The 16,166-nt window shown below is 32.6% G+C and overlaps 1 long non-coding RNA gene across 1 annotated transcript in view; it reads left to right on the top strand.

Moving 5' to 3' along the window:
• The window catches only part of LOC105750312, a 78,061-nt gene extending 63,794 nt beyond the window's left edge, over window positions 1–14,267 (top strand). The window contains exon 4 of the long non-coding RNA XR_001120940.3: window positions 10,384–14,267. This is a non-coding gene — a long non-coding RNA (uncharacterized LOC105750312). The remainder of the gene's footprint in view (window positions 1–10,383) is intronic.
• Window positions 14,268–16,166: the final 1,899 nt, after the last annotated feature.

The following is a 16,166-nucleotide window of genomic DNA, read 5'->3' as shown; positions in this document are numbered from 1 at the left end:
AAGTAATTCATGTCAAACAGGAGCTGCACATTGTAAGAGTTTAGCATCATGTTGACACAGCACCCTCCAAAGATGTCAAATCTCAGTCTAGGTTGTCAGAGGGACAGCCCTCACATCATAGAAATGAAGTCTTTTCATTATAAAATGATCAAAGAAAGAACAGACACAGACAGCTCTTAATTTGTAGATTAGCTGCAGCACAAATAGATGTTCCAGCAGTTGACCATTTGGATATATACTCATTTATCTCCTTTTTCCTATGGAATGGTTTTGAAAAAAGAAAAGCTGAAACTTCTGAATTCTTTTTTTTCATTCAATATTTTATTCCTACAATTACTTGTAAAGATAGCCCTCAAAATTCACTTCTGTTAGACTTTGTGTTCCATTTTTTTCTCTCTTAATCTTTCATCTCCTCCTTCCCCAAGATAGCAAGAAATCTGATATTGTTTCTACATGTACAATCATTTTAAACATATTTCCATATTGGTCATGTTGTGAAAGAAAAAAAAAAACATAGCAAAAGACAAAAACCACAAGAAAGGAAAAGGAAACAAAATTTTTTAAAAGATGAAAATAGTATGATTTTTTTATGCTTTGATCCGCATTCAGTTTCCATAGTTCTCTCCCTGAATGAAGATGCCTTTTTCCATGTTCCATTTTCTATTTTCAATCCATTGGAATTTTCTTGAATCAATGTACCACTGAGAAGACCTATATCTATCAAAGTGAATCATCACATAATCTTGCTATTACTGTGTACAGTGTTTTCTTGGTTCTGCTCACAGCACTTAGAATCAATTTATGTAAGTCTTTCAGGCTTTTCTGAAATCAGCCTATTTGTCATTTCTTATAGAACAATAATATCCCATTACATTCATATACCATAACTTATTCAACCATTCACCAGTTGATGAGTATTCACTCAATTTCCAATTCCTTATAACCACAAAAAGAACTGCTACAAACATCTTTACACACTTGGATCCTTTCCCTTCTTTTATGATCTCTTTGGCATACAGAGCCATTAAAAACACTGCTGGATCAAAGATTATGCATAGTAAATTCTGATTTCTTTGAACTTTCTTCCTAAGAAATATAATTCATAATGAAATTAAAATGCATTCTAAAGGTCCAGAGATCTCCCTCTGAACTTTCATCAGTGTTGGAGTTGATTTTTTGCTCTCAAAATTCTCCTCCCCCCACATTTTTCTTTTTTTTCACATTTTTTTTTTTTGCTAGCAGTGCTCAAGTTATGACAAGTCTTAACAAGCTGGGAAAGCTTTGACTATGGTATTTAGTTTGCAACTTAGCCTAGTTAATTTAATCAGGATCATCTTAAGAAGACTGGCTGCCAAGTGTGGAATTTTGTCAGCCACATCAACTTAAGAAAATCATTTACTAATTAATCAAGCATTTAAACAACAAGCAATTAAGCACCTAATTCACACATGCCTGCTATTGTGTAAGGTGCTAGGGACATGGAGATAAAAAGCAGTTCTTGTCCTCAAGGAGCTTCTATTCTTTGAGGGCAATAACATGTACAACTATAATTTAGTATACATGAGTACAAGTACAGAGGAGTTTTTTGGGGGGGAGGGAGAGTAGTAGCTGGGGAGATAAGGAATTAAATTCTTGTGTTCTTTGACAGCAGAAAAAATATCAACATTAAAGCATTATTTTAAGAATTAAAGCTGGATTTTTATTTATTTATTTGTGTTATGAAATTATTAAAGCTTTGTAGCTAAACCTGCTTGGAAGCATTGCTGGATTGTGAGATTTCAAGTCAGAAAGATATAAAGAAATGAGAGAGAAAAGAGAAACAGATAAATACATGAGAAATTGAGAGAAAGAGGACAGAGACACAGAGAGAGACAGACAAACAGACATACAGAGAGAGAGAGAGAGAGACAGAGACACAGAGACACAGAGAGAGAGACAGAGACACAGAGATACAGAGAGACACAGAGACAGAGAGAAAGAGAGACAGAGACAGAGAGAGAGAAAGATAAAAACAGAGAGGCAGAAACAAGAGACAGACAGACAGACAGACAGACACAGAGATAGATAAAAACAGAGAGGAAGAGAGAGAGAGAGACAGACAGACAGAGAGACAGACAAAGACAAAGACAGAGAAAGATGTTGACTTTATAAATATCTCCATGACAAAAATCACTCAAGTTTTCAGTCTCTGGACTTATTCGGATGTCAGATAAAGGACATTTAATACAACTAGTTCTAAATTTAAAAACAAAGTACAAAATATAATTTAGTAGTAAAATACAGATAATCATAATGGTAATAAAATAAGTAAATGCAAGATAAGAGTTTAGTCTTCTTGTAACAGGATTTCAAATTAGGATCCTTTGGGATCTACCATCTTACCACAGCTTCTAAGTGGCTCTAAATAATAATACTATTCAATATCAGCAAAGTACTGGTTTCCCATCTATGGAGGAATTAAGTAATTATCCCTAGTACTATTTGTTATTTAGGTGCTTTGAATCTGGGTGAATAGAAGTGTCATTTGAACATAAAATGCAAAAGAAAAAATGTAAAGATACCTTCTCATTATGCCTTGGATAAATCCAGCTTTGTGTCAAAGAACTGGACTATCATTTTTTACATATTCATATACAAATGAGCAACTGACTATGAGTGTCCTGGATTTCTCATTCTCTTTATTTGGTTCAAATGTTTCATTCTTAAAGTCAAACAAAAGTTTTTCACTTTTTTTCTATCTTCTTCTGAAAAGAATATTTAAAATAAAACATTATATAGATCCTAGAGACTGGTATTTGTGAATGAAAATTGTTCTTTTGTCATTTAAATAGAATATCTTCATTTTTCCATTAAGAACACTAATATATAATGTCTTCTTATTTTAAGTCTGTTTGTTAATATGGTGATACAAATCCCCATTGGGCCCGATTCCAGACTATAGAAAGCTCTATCCTAATTCTACCAGTAATACCTATGTTATAACAAGCTCTCATTAGTGCCTGCACATTCCAAGTCTCTCAGGGTATTAATAATTATGTATGCTCTGTCTTTAGCCTGCTCATTTCAATATTTTCACATTTCTTTTTTTATTAATCATAAAACGTAGAAGATTTTAATGATCAATTAAAACTTTAAAATAAAGGAAACCATCTTTTATTTTCAAAATACTGCTGGCAACTATACAAGATGTTTGAAAATGTAAGCAATACATAAAAAACTAGGGAAAATGGATAGTTTTATATGCATTATTTCATAATATAATATGAATATGCATGCTTCATACTGCTATATTGTTATATTGTACTACTGTATGTTATACAAGTGTATGTATATATGGGTATATATGTAGATAGATAATACTGCTCTGTGCCTTTTATTTCCTTGCTTGTGCTTATTGAACTAAAATAATTCTTTAAATACTCTTGTTATATGAATATATAGCATGCATTGAGACATAGTGGAAAAAGAGCTAGCCTTAGGCAGATGTGGATTCAAATTCTACCTCTAATATATGCTGGCAGTGTGACTCTGAATAATGTGCCCAGCTGCTTCCTTCATCTGGGGGTTTGCTACACCAGTGAAATCATAAGTTCCCCTCCCTACTCTATTTCTTCATAATGTTTTCCTTCCAAAGTTCAAGCAATGGCACAATTACATTTTTTAAATATATTTATCAGGATATTTATTTATACTTTACCAAAATATTTGTCTAGTATTTATTCCTATTTGTGAATAGTTTTCTTCTGACATGACTAGAATTTATTTTGTGGTCTAATAAAGCAATTGAGCATAAAGAATTCTTCCAATGAATGGACAAATGGTGGTTATCAATTATCTCATCAGTCCAAGATGTACATTGCAAAAGTATTCAGAATGTCCATTCATCATTAAATATAGTCATGTTAGTGATGGCTGCCATTTAATTACCATAAGATTCTTCTAAAAACCAATGGATTTGTAGGAATGTGAATCAACTCTTAACCTTATAACTAAGACATTGTTCTATCTCATACTGCCAAACAATGATATGCTGCATCAAAATTCACAATTATTTCTAAAATGATAGTATTCATAAGCATATGTTCTAATAACTTCCTTAAACAGTTGAATTGTGATTTGTAGGTATTTGATGGGAATCTAGGGGAAACTAAATGGCAAAGAGCAATATGCCAGTTCTATAGGCAAACAGCTCATTGCTTTACATTAATCGGGACTTTCAGGGCTTAAGAGAAGGCAATCTATATAAGGTCTGTTAGTGGTATTTTTTTTTTCCTAAAAAATGATGTTGTGGTTTGCTTACCTATCTTGTATTACAAGATAGTGATGAGTAAGAGCAGCAGTGCCTTACCATCAGAGGCAGTCATTTTCCTGCTGCTTTAAAAAGAAAAAAAAATAATTTTCATTCACATTAAAGTCAATTTCCTGAGTACATTGTCTCCAAGTGGCTGTGTACTTTAGTACATCTCAATCGAAGATCCCCTCATTTCCAGTTCTGGCCCATTTTCCATTGTTGTGGTTACTTGGAAAAAATTTATGCCAGATGTGCCAACCAGTCACTTTTTGACATTCAGAGTCCATTGACTTTGGGGTGTTGATGGAATTTTCAAATTCACACTTCCATAGACCTCTATAGAATCCCTGACCTTTACAGCTTTTCCTCCCTCTTTTTGCAAAGTCCTTAATCTGTTTGATCCATGTAGGAGAGGCTTCCTAGTAATTTCCTTACCAAATTTCACACACCATCCTTGTAAGACAGATTAACATTTTGTGAATAAATAAACAGTCTGTGGTTCAGATTGAAGGGTACACATGGGTTACACAATATGTGAATTACCAAGAAATGCAATACTGTACAGTGAAACCTGTTAATTACAGTCTGTAAAAGGACTTTTTAGTGAGCTATTCACACAGATGGCCGCTGCAGGGTATAGCAAAAGAAAAAAAAAAGAAAGAAAGAAAGAAAAAAGGGAAAAAAACTGCCTCCAAAGGCAGTTTCTTTGTTCCTCAATTTCTTGATTACTGGTATAACCACATAAAAGTATCCTGCAATTTATTTCTTACTGCCTTGTCTCTTGTTCTCATAAAGCATTTTTCTTGATGGTGAGTTTATTCCAGTTACTTAAAAAAAAAAAAATCTGCCCTTTCTCCTTGTTTTAGGAATATTCCTATTTTTCCCTTCCTAAGGGAACATTTTACTTAGATAGTTCACAGTAGACTTACTTAGGTACCTTTCAGGTTCATTCTAGATGTGTCCACTTAGCACTGGAAAAAATAACATGATTGAATCTTAAGCTGTTGAGGAGTTAAGATTTTATTTTAACCTGAAGCTGTGACCGCGTCTACATATGGAATTTCTTGTCCCCAAACTCCCTACACTGGTATAAACAGCTCAGCTCCTCAACATCATAATAGAGAGTTTATGAGAGAATAAATGAATTGTCTGTGATTACATACCTAGCTAAATTGTATTAAAGGAAGGACAAAGACATTCTGATTCTCAGGTTGACCTCTATCTGCTAAACCTCTCTTTTGTTATAAAGTCTGCAAAACAGTGATAGGCTATGGATTTCTATTTAGCACCTTTCTCAGAACATAGTTGGCTTCAGTAAGTGCTTTTTCATTCATTCATTCATCCAGTCATCCATTCATTCATTCATCTATACATATTGGGCAAGTCACAACCTATTAATGTCTTAATTTTCTAATATATAAAATAAGAAATCTGCAACCTTGATTTACAGGACATTTGGAATATATTTGAATATAAATCTACATTTATGTTTGGTGATGAGTATAAGGTAGACATGTTAATTGTAGCCTTTTGTAGAAAGTATTGTTTGAATTTTGCTTATAAGTATAACATATGGCATTAATCTATTGACCAAGTTGGCCTATGTATTTAAAAACTCTAGTTTCTTTAGAAAGTTCTCTTAGTCATTTTTATGCTATTATGTGAAAGGCTCAGAACTGGAGGGATCTTGCAAGTCTTCTCACTGAAGTCTTCATTCTATAGATGGGAAAACTGGGGGGTAGAGAAATTAGGAAATTTGTCAAAGCTCACATAGGTCATAAGCAAAAAAGTTGGGAGATATACTTATTTTTTTTCCTTTTAGTTTTAATTCCATCTTTAAAAATAATTTCTTTTGTCAGATTTTTCCCCTAAATCTTCTATATCACCTTGTAAATAATTACTAGAAATTTACTAAGCAGGTCATATTCTTTGAAATATGATGAGTAAAATAATAACCTTAACATTAATTTGGCATAAATTTGTACTCATTCTAAAAGAGTTTTTGTATTCAAAGATCTGCCACATGTTTATTAATCAATAGATGGGTTATTTATAATTTTCTAGAATCAACATCTTCTCTAGATTATGAAATGGTTCTCCATGAAGATTCTCCATGAAGTATCTGGCTGTGAAATTTTACAATTGAAATTATAAAAACAGTACAAAAGAAAATCATTGACTAGACATGCAAATGGATTGTGTGTTGTTCCTTTTCTCAATAATTTTGTTCAAACTATGACATTTTCAAAACACCTATGGATTTTCCTACTATTATCTCATTATCATAGAAATGTCCTTGATTCAGCTTTATTTTTCCATCAATATACATGTTAAGTTGCTGAAAAGCTTGGATCCAAGATTCAGTCCCATAAAATACTACCCTTTGAAATGCATCACTTTACATAAAGAACCTTTGTGTAGGGACCAAATGAAAGAGAAATTCCCTATAGATAGTAAAGTTCTCCTGATGCTGCTGTTTGCAGATGGTACTGTGCTGACCACATCAAGACTCAAAATCACACTCTCTCAGAATTAGGAGGGTCCTCCAGGGCTCTCTAAAATCTCCTATACCTGAAAAAGAATCTCAACTACAATATAACCAATAGGTAATAATTAAGCATTAGCTCATTAGCTTTAGAATTGTCCATTTATGAAATCCTTTAGAGGTTTCAAAGTGCTTTCCAGTAGTTGGAGGTATTATGATAGTGGTAAGCACTAAATTTTGAATCAAACAAGAAAATTCCAGACCCTTGTTCTGCTACTTTCAACTTGGGGAACTTGCTAAACAAGTCATTTAACCTTATCTTGTAAAACTCTGTTTCATTTAGCCTTTGTAGATCTCAGTTTTACCATCTCTAAAATGAAGAAACTGGTCTAGATGACTTTTAAGATCCTTTTTATCTCCAACCATTTCATTCTATTATCTTATGAACCCACTTTGTGTGCTATGTCATACAATATCTAACTAGCATAGTGTTTTACATGTAGTTGATGCTTACTATAAATTTTTCTATTCAATTTTTGTATTAAAATGATGTTTTATATCTTGCTGCATGGAGGAAATTTGAAACTCACTTGGAAAAATGTTAATGTACAGATTGTGACTGCAGTAGCTTTTGAATTGTTTTTTTTTTCCCCCCAAGTGCCACCATTTTAACTGGCTAAGATGTCTACTATCCATCAGGAAGTTAATTCCATTTGCTTTTAAACCATTTCTCATTATTGAAACACTTGAATGTTGGGTGTCCTAATTAATAGCTATTTTATACTCCAGGCACTTGAATCATTTGCCAGGGCTATAATCACATATCTACCTAAAGACTCAAGATCTCAGACAATGGGTCCTTCAAGCTATCGGCTTCAGCTAAAACTCTTAGTGACACAGACTTTCTGGCTCTGATTTATTTGCTGAACCCTTCTCTGGAGGACTGCCCATTTGGAGACAATACACACTCTCCCAAGAGCAGATTATTTGCTTCAGTTGTTGGCCACATCACCTGAAAGCTGTCACTTGAGCAAAGGGAGACACCTAAGAGGCCCCTTAGAGAAAAAAAAAACAATAACAACCCCCCCAAAATCACAATCAGCCTCTTAAAGTTACATCTGGTGTCTTTCATCCTAGACAAAGTTGCAAATCAATTTACACAAGAGTCTTCATTCTGTACTCCTCACTCAGGCAAAGCTTAAGAATAAATGGGCCCTTGCTTACTTAGGTCAAGATTGTCCACTTAGGCTTTCAATACAATTTAAGGAAGGGATTAAAATCTACCCCCTAATAATCTACAGCTTGCTGAACCAAAAATGGATGGCTACTCCTTAGAGATGTTGTAGAGATTTCTATTATGGTATGGATTAGATTAGATGTCAGATCAGATCTAATCTAACAGGAGTTTCTGTGACTCTACTATGCTATGAAACTGCTCTTATTTTCAAATAAATGGGAATTTATTTGTAATGTGGGTTACTTTATCAACTGCTTCTAAGTCTAATAATTATATAATAATTAGAAACAAAAACATACTATGGTATGCCTGCTGTTTTCCAAATACTTTTTAATAATTTTATGAAATTGACTTTATTATGACAAATATAAATTCTCTACAATGAATAACCCACATAAATGTAAATATCTCTTTTCATTTATTTCTAGGAAAGAAAAATGTATGGAGGGTAATTAACTTCTCAGTTTACATATTTGAGTCTTCTACTAGTGAGGGGTGTGACAAGATCAATTTCTTGTTCACAGAACTGGAAATATGGGAAAGGCATCTAGTAGCTGGACTGAGTATTTTGTTAAGTGGTATCTGGAAAAGCTATCTTCTTGTTTTCTGGGTTCTGACAGAACAAATGAGACTTTCTAAATAATCCCAGAAAGATGCTGATGATGTGCCTCTTGAAATTTTGTATGAATTCTTATTTGGAGGTATGACTCCCCATTGTATTTTTTTAAGTGAGAACTCTAAGATGCTCAGTGATTGTAAAAAAAAAAGCTAAGCAGGGAGTAGAAAGTCAGACATAACAAATTCAACTCAGCTTACTTTGTTCAGCCTATTAACAAATATTCTTGACAAGAATTTGTAGCTTGTTGAATAACTGACTTTTTAAATGGCATTATAAAGTTATCTTTTTATATTTCATTAGGAGATTGTCTTATCTTACCTTTGTGTGCAGAATCCTAATCAATGACAATATCATAAGGGAAAGATGCATGGTGATCATCTAGTTCAGTTCTTAAACATATTTTATCCATCATGAACCTTTTTGGAGGTTTACTACAGGTAATAGGCCCTTTCTCAGTTTTTTAAATGTTTAAAATAAAATACCTAGACAAAGGAAACTATCAAAATATTCAAAAAATAAAATTCATGGGCCACACATTAGGAATTCTTAATCTAGCCCAAGCATTTTTACATGTAAAGAAAACGGAGATAAAAAAGTTAACATTAGAATTTGGCAAACATATCTAATAAATGTGAATACTGTGTGCAAGATTCTGGAATGGGATAATTTGATTTTCAGTACCTATTAATTTGTCCTCCTTAGAACTGTCCTATATTTCTTAATTCTTAATGTATTCATAAAATTAAAAAAAAATTATACAAGAACATGAAAAAGTATATTGTAATAAATGGATATCAAGCCATCATATATATTACATTAATCTTAGATTAATGTACTACCTCTGAGACTCTGTATCCATAGACAAATTACATAAGCTCTCAGTGCCTTAGGCAAATAAGTCATAGAAGAGTTGCCAATCAGCACTGGTTAAAAAAAAAATTACATCAGTCCACATATAGAATATAGTATTCAATTTAGAAAGTAGAATAACAAATTGTAGTGGGTCTAGAGAAAGATAAGCAGGATGGCAAATGAATTGAAAACTACATACATATATCCCACTGATTGAAGGAACAAGGGATGTTAAAGAAGAAAAGGCAAGTTTCTTGAACATTGAAAAGGTTGTTATGTAGAAGAGAGATTAGAGCTGTTTTACTTAAACTCTAATGGGAAGCCAGGAAGCAGGTAGTATATTCAATAGAACACAAGACTTGAGTTCAAATCTTGCCTCAGACACTTCCTAGTTGTATGGCCGAGGAGCATATCATTTAACTTGATGACCCAGTTTCCCAAACTGTAAAATAAAAATAACAATAGAATCTACCTAGCAGGTTTCTTGTGAGAATCAAATAATAAATACAATATTGCCTGATATATAAATCCTTGTTTCCTTTTCCCCAGTGAATGGAAATTTACTTTCAACATAATAGAGAAATTTCCAGGAATTAGAGTTGTTCAAAAGAGGAATGATCTGTCTCTGATGATAGAGTTCTCCATCTCTAGACATCTTAAATGAAGGCAAGGTGACAACTTGTCAAGTATACTGTAAATGGGATTCTTATTTGGGTAATTTGACTAGATGATCTCCAGATCCTTTACAACTCTGAAGTTTTCTGATTCTGTGGTAGTTCTTTGTCACATCTCCAAATTCCACCCTCCATTTACACAGTAATTTCTAATATAAAAATAATTTGAAGGGATTTTCTAGCACTGGTATAGATATATAAACTAACAAGATTTCCATGTTTTAGTCCCCTCAGGCCAAGAAAGGAAAAAAAAAGAAAGAAAAAAGAAGAGAAAAGGAGGAAGAGGAAGAAAGATAAGTAAAGGGAATAGGGGTCTATGTTTGGTATTATTTTGGCATAAAACTTACCTTGGAGACCTAGTTGCTTCTAAGGGAATGGGAAAAAGGGGGAAAGTGAAGAGGAGTGGTATAAATAAAAAGGCATTATTTCATGAGTCATGACCAAAGAAGTGCTAGCCTCTTTCTATATATGACATTGCTGCGATCACACTCATCAGAAGGAAGTGTGAAGTTTTAGACTTTTCTTTACTTTAAATGAACTTGTAAGAAATGAAAAGAAAGAAGAAATTCACATGAGTGGAATAAACATGATTTATTATTTGATATTTGGAAGCACCAAATTGTCATTTCATGATGATCATGATAATTAATTTGCTTATATAATTCATATACTATTTTAACATTTACAAAGTACATATTTCACAACTCTAGGAATTGCTGGAATTAGTCTAGGGTTTAGCTATTTTAAGGCCCCAGGTTGTTTGTTCAACCAATGCATTATTCCCTTCTTAATCCAATCAAAATTAGTGTTCACACTTCATAACAGGATCAGAACATAGACTCATCTTTAGAGTTAGTTTGACACCTCGTTAGCATCTTGTGATTACCTGGGGGGAGTGAAGATTCTCTATCTCACATATTAACCCAATTTTTAAAAAATGTGTCAAAACTTGGTATTTCTAGGAGAAAAGGAAACAAATCAAGAATAATCATTTTGAAAAGTTGAAGGAAATCTTTTAGGATGACATGATGAAACAGGAGATTAAAGAGAAAGAAAAAAGATTTTTAAAAAAGCAAATAAACCAAAAGCTTGTATTCTAGTCATATTTCTAACATAAAACTGACTATGTGATCTCAGACCAGATATGTACTCTTTATATGCCTCAATTTCACCTTGAGAAATTGAGAATTAAATTAAATGTTCTCTTAAATGGCTATGAAATTCTAACATTCTATGATAGTTTGACCACAATCCCTCTGATTGTTGTAGTACATTACCCCCAAAAGTTAAGATGAGCTTTTTTTTTGTTTCTTGCTAGACTAATATTCTTAAAAATTAGGAGAAATGTGACCTCATGATATTAAGATCTATTGAGTTCTTATAACTTTTTTTGGATCAAATTTTTGTATATCCATAATAGTATTAATTTTATTCCCCCTAAAATGTATCATTCTACAAATTTCTCTATTTCTGGTAATGATAAAATTTCCCCCACCTTTTACCCTTGTTAAGGACCTAATTTTCTTTTCCTTAGATTTATACAATAGTCTATTAATTGATTACCATACCTCTAATCTTTCTTTTCTCTCATCTATCCTGCACCAAATCATTCTCTTCAAACTCCATATTACTATTATATCACCATTATTATCTCTATTTGGAAATTTTCAATGACTCCCTATTATAACTAGGATAAAGTATAAAATCATCAACATGATTTTTACAAACTTTTTCAGTGTTTCCCGTCTCATATTACTGGCTCTTGAATGTAGCTATGTTCTAGTCACACTAGCTTCCTAACAATTTTCCCTAAGTTAATCACATTTTCACATATATTTCTTTACACAAATGTTCTGGAGTGAACTGTCACTTTTAATAGGTGGCCATTAATAGCTAGGTGAATCAGAAAGGTTTTCATATCTGAGGGATATGTACATTGTATCTTTCCAGGAGATTTTAGCTCCTAAAAGCAGAAATTATTACTTGTTTTGTCTTGGAACAGGCTTTGCATATAGTGGATGTTTTAATAAATGTTTTTTGAATTCAATTTGTTGAGTAAATTCTAAAGTGAAATGATTGTTGAATTGCTATAGTGTAGTTAAGTGGTAATTATCTTAATCTCTGCCACTTTGATTCCTGGTGATTCAATTTCAATGACTTAAAATTGTTTGTTAAAGTCTCTTTAATGTTGCTTTTCTCTCTCCATTTCTGATTTAACATACATTTGTTTGTTTCTTTATGTACAGTTCACCTCAATGCCTATTTCCTTAGTCCATAAATAATGTTATTTTCTTTTTCCCTCTTGCTTTCCAAAGGATTACTTTCACTCTCTAAAATTCAAGTAAGATTAAGAAGTGGAATGTTACATTCTAATCATTTTAATATGAATACAACAGGAGTGTGTGCATTATAAAAATAATGGCTCCATCGTACATACTCAAAACTAGTTTCAGGGAAGCAGCTAGATGGCACAGTGGATAGAGCGCCTTCCTTGAAGTCAGGAGCACCTGAGCTCAAATTTGGCCTCAGACACTGAACACTTCCTAGCTGTGTGACCCTGGGCAAGTCACTTAACCCCAATTGCCTCAGCAAGAAATAAATAAACAAATAAATAAATAATAAAATAAAAAAAAAGTAGTATCAGTTTTCATAAACAGAAAGATGGGAGCAAAATTAAATAAGTTGTCATCAGTATACTAGATAAATAGTTTAAAAGTTTAGACATGTATTCTTAAGGATTCTCTCCTGACTAAAAGGCTAGCATGTATCTTGAGGACAGTTGGTATATATAATAAAATCCATAAGGGACCAACATTCAAATTCAACTAATAATTTATATCTATAGTACTGATGAATAGATCTCCAGTAAGTTGCAGTGGGATATGTTAACTTTCCATGTCCAGTCTCCTTATATTTGTATTATTTGAAGACAAGCCATACTACAAAAAGGGCATTAGAAATACAAAAATAAAATTTTATTATTTATAAAGATGATATTGAAAAGTATGCATTTGATTACAAAATGGATGTATTAGCTAATAGAACACTTAAGCACTCCTGCTGTTCTATCATGGACTTCTCCAGAAGCCACATAATTACAAAGTCAGTTGAGGTTTGAATCTTAGAGCTGCCCATTGCAGAGTATAAAGGATATAATTTTAACTCTACTAAAGTAACTGTCTCTTTCTACCACTAAATGCATTTGTAATAATGTTCTTTTCAGTGTAATCTAGGTGCCCAATCTCAGGAAAGACAGATGTTTCAATAGTCCCAAATCAATTCTGCCTTCACCATATATTTACTCTTTGACATACATATATCATCTCTGGTCTGTCTACAAAAATGTCCATCTGTTAGGATGGCATTCTTCCCATTTAGAAATCATTTTTGCTTCCTTTCATTAAGACATAGATTTTAAATAAGGCTGAATAGACATTGGATTTAGTAGGATAGGGGAGGGCAAGAAAAATCACAACCCCACTACCAGGAATGTGTACCATTTGAGATTACAGGCAATAATATTATAATTTTTTTTTTGAAAATGCAACTACTACATTATCAATGTGTTCTATAGATTTGTCTTTTTAGAAGATGAGGAAAAATTCTATTTATTCTTTGGAAGTTTAAGCTTTCAAACTTCATAAATTTCATCAGCGTTTCAGAATACACTGTATTGTGAACCCCAAAGCAGCTACAAGTCTAGAAAGTGTAAAAATATATACAATCCAATGTTCCTTTTTATCTTACATGAAAGTTCCTGTAATTATCTCCATGATATGGTTGATATGTTTTAGTCTTCAAAACACTAAAACATGTAAATAGTTGAGGAATTCTATCAAAGCAAGGCTCCCAAAATGTTTGCACACACACAAAAAAAATGATAGGGGAAAATCAGTAAGCCAGTAAGAATTTATTAAGCATATTAAGCATTGAAAAATCAACTTTGATCATATCATGAAGCTCTTCTCCATTACTATAATGACAAAAAAATTGAAATCCTCTGACATGTGGGAATTAAAGATTCTCCTTTCAAGCAACTTCCTCAATTGCAAAACTTGAATCTATTTACATCTTATATCTATTTTTTTTCTTTTCCACACAATACCTTAAAGAAAAAAACATCATGTTTTAGAAGGGCACATTATTGACAAGCATATATTATTATATTAGAAAACATCTGTTCTGAATTTTGCTGCATGCTAAACATATTTTTATCTTAGTATTCCCAAAATAGACCTGGTTACTAAAATGAAGCCATCTATTATTTTTATATTTCCTACTGCCCAATCCAGGAAGACATCTTGGGTATTGGTACTCTTGAAACACTCTTCCATTAATGGAATATCAGTTTTAACTAAAATAAAAGTTGTGTTAAAAACAGCAGGAAAACTGACCCCCTTCCCACCTCCTGCCCCTCTGCCACAGGTCATTCCTCACAGTGGAAATGAAAGCTTATATAATAAGATCTGTGTCCTACGCAGCAGTTGTTAGCTGTTTGTGGCTAATTAGTTACTCAGGGGAAACCATAATAATTTTCAACAGTGCCCCAAAATGTTTAGATTGACTTTTCTGTTTATAGTATCTTACTGGAAAAAGTGTAGTAAATCAGCAGGGTTATGGAAAGATCTTTAATGATGTTAATATGCTTTAGGGGCTCCATTAAAATGTGGCTAGATAATATTTGTACATCAACTTGGCTTGTGCTTTTAAAAGAAAATGTTTTAGCATACACTTAGGTGATGCTCCCCTAATAAAGGGTGGGGTGGAGTGGAAAGAATAAGTCAATTTTGAGCTCAAACTCTTCATATACTGGAGTGGTTAGTGTCCCCCTTCTCTTCTCCCATCAACACTTTTTAATTTACTACAAAATAGAAGATAGAAAAATACTCAAATTTATTGCTATAGCTGTCCCCTAAATGACAGAATTTCTCTCTCCTTCTCTTTATATAAATTATGTTTTCATGGTAGTGATTTTGGAAATCAATTGTGGAAAAAGTACATCAAAGAATTCAAAAACATTAAGAAATCTTTATTGTTTAAATTGTTTAAAATAGTGGCTTAATCCTTCTATGACTGAATGATATCAGGGAGGTAAAAGAAAAAAAGAGTTGTTTGGGATTCAGTTTCCACATCAATAAAATGAAAGTGAGAGACTAGAGAACTTCTAAAGTGCTTGCCATCTCTAAGTCTCTGATTCTATGCAGTTATAAATCAGGATATTCTGGGCTCAAGTTTGGTCTCTGCCCCAGGCATCCCAATTACAGATGAGTTGCAAAAAGCATTTCTACACTGGGATTTCCCTATCTTGATGAACACTGGAAGTTCCCTACACTAATGAAAGCATGGGTCTTCTATCTGCCCCCAAGTACATTTTAGTAGCGTTCTAGATAAGTGTCTAATTAATACATTATGAAGATTACTCCATGCTTTTATCCAATTTTATTGCAGAACTTTTTGACTATTATATGTGTTTCTTTTTGAGAAGCATAAACACAAAGTAATATCCAGAAATTAATGGCAGCTACAAATAGTATAAGAACCTATGATCACAATATTCTTATATGATTTCCCATTCCTTCATCCTTCTCCCCATTTCCTTCCAAAACCTCTTTAAAAAGAAGAGAAAAGGTAATTAGTAAAAAAAAAAAAATGTTCCACATAAAAGGCAATGCCAAACAGATTGTCTGACAATGGAAAGAATATCAATTTTCCAGACACTGATATAACTTAATTATACAAAAGCAGCAGGAAGACTGGAAAAGAAACAGCAACATGAGCTCTGTTGAGGTAATTTTGTTCCTTTTGTTCCTTTTTATTTAAATTTAAAAAAAAAATCTTTCTTATCTAAATAGGAAACTAAAGAAGGCCAGAGTGAAGTTCTCCCAAGGATTATTATAATACACTAGCATTTTCACTGTTTTATGTGGTTACTATTATTGCCCCTGAAGAACATAATATAGAAGCTTTCATAGCAAGTATGTTGGGAGATATACAGGGTATATCTAAAA

This window comes from Sarcophilus harrisii, chromosome 4 (assembly GCF_902635505.1).
Source record: "Sarcophilus harrisii chromosome 4, mSarHar1.11, whole genome shotgun sequence".
Classification (NCBI taxonomy): Eukaryota; Metazoa; Chordata; class Mammalia; order Dasyuromorphia; family Dasyuridae; genus Sarcophilus; species Sarcophilus harrisii.
The sequence above is the reverse complement of the archived record's forward strand: the minus strand, read 5'-3'. Positions and strand labels throughout refer to the sequence as shown.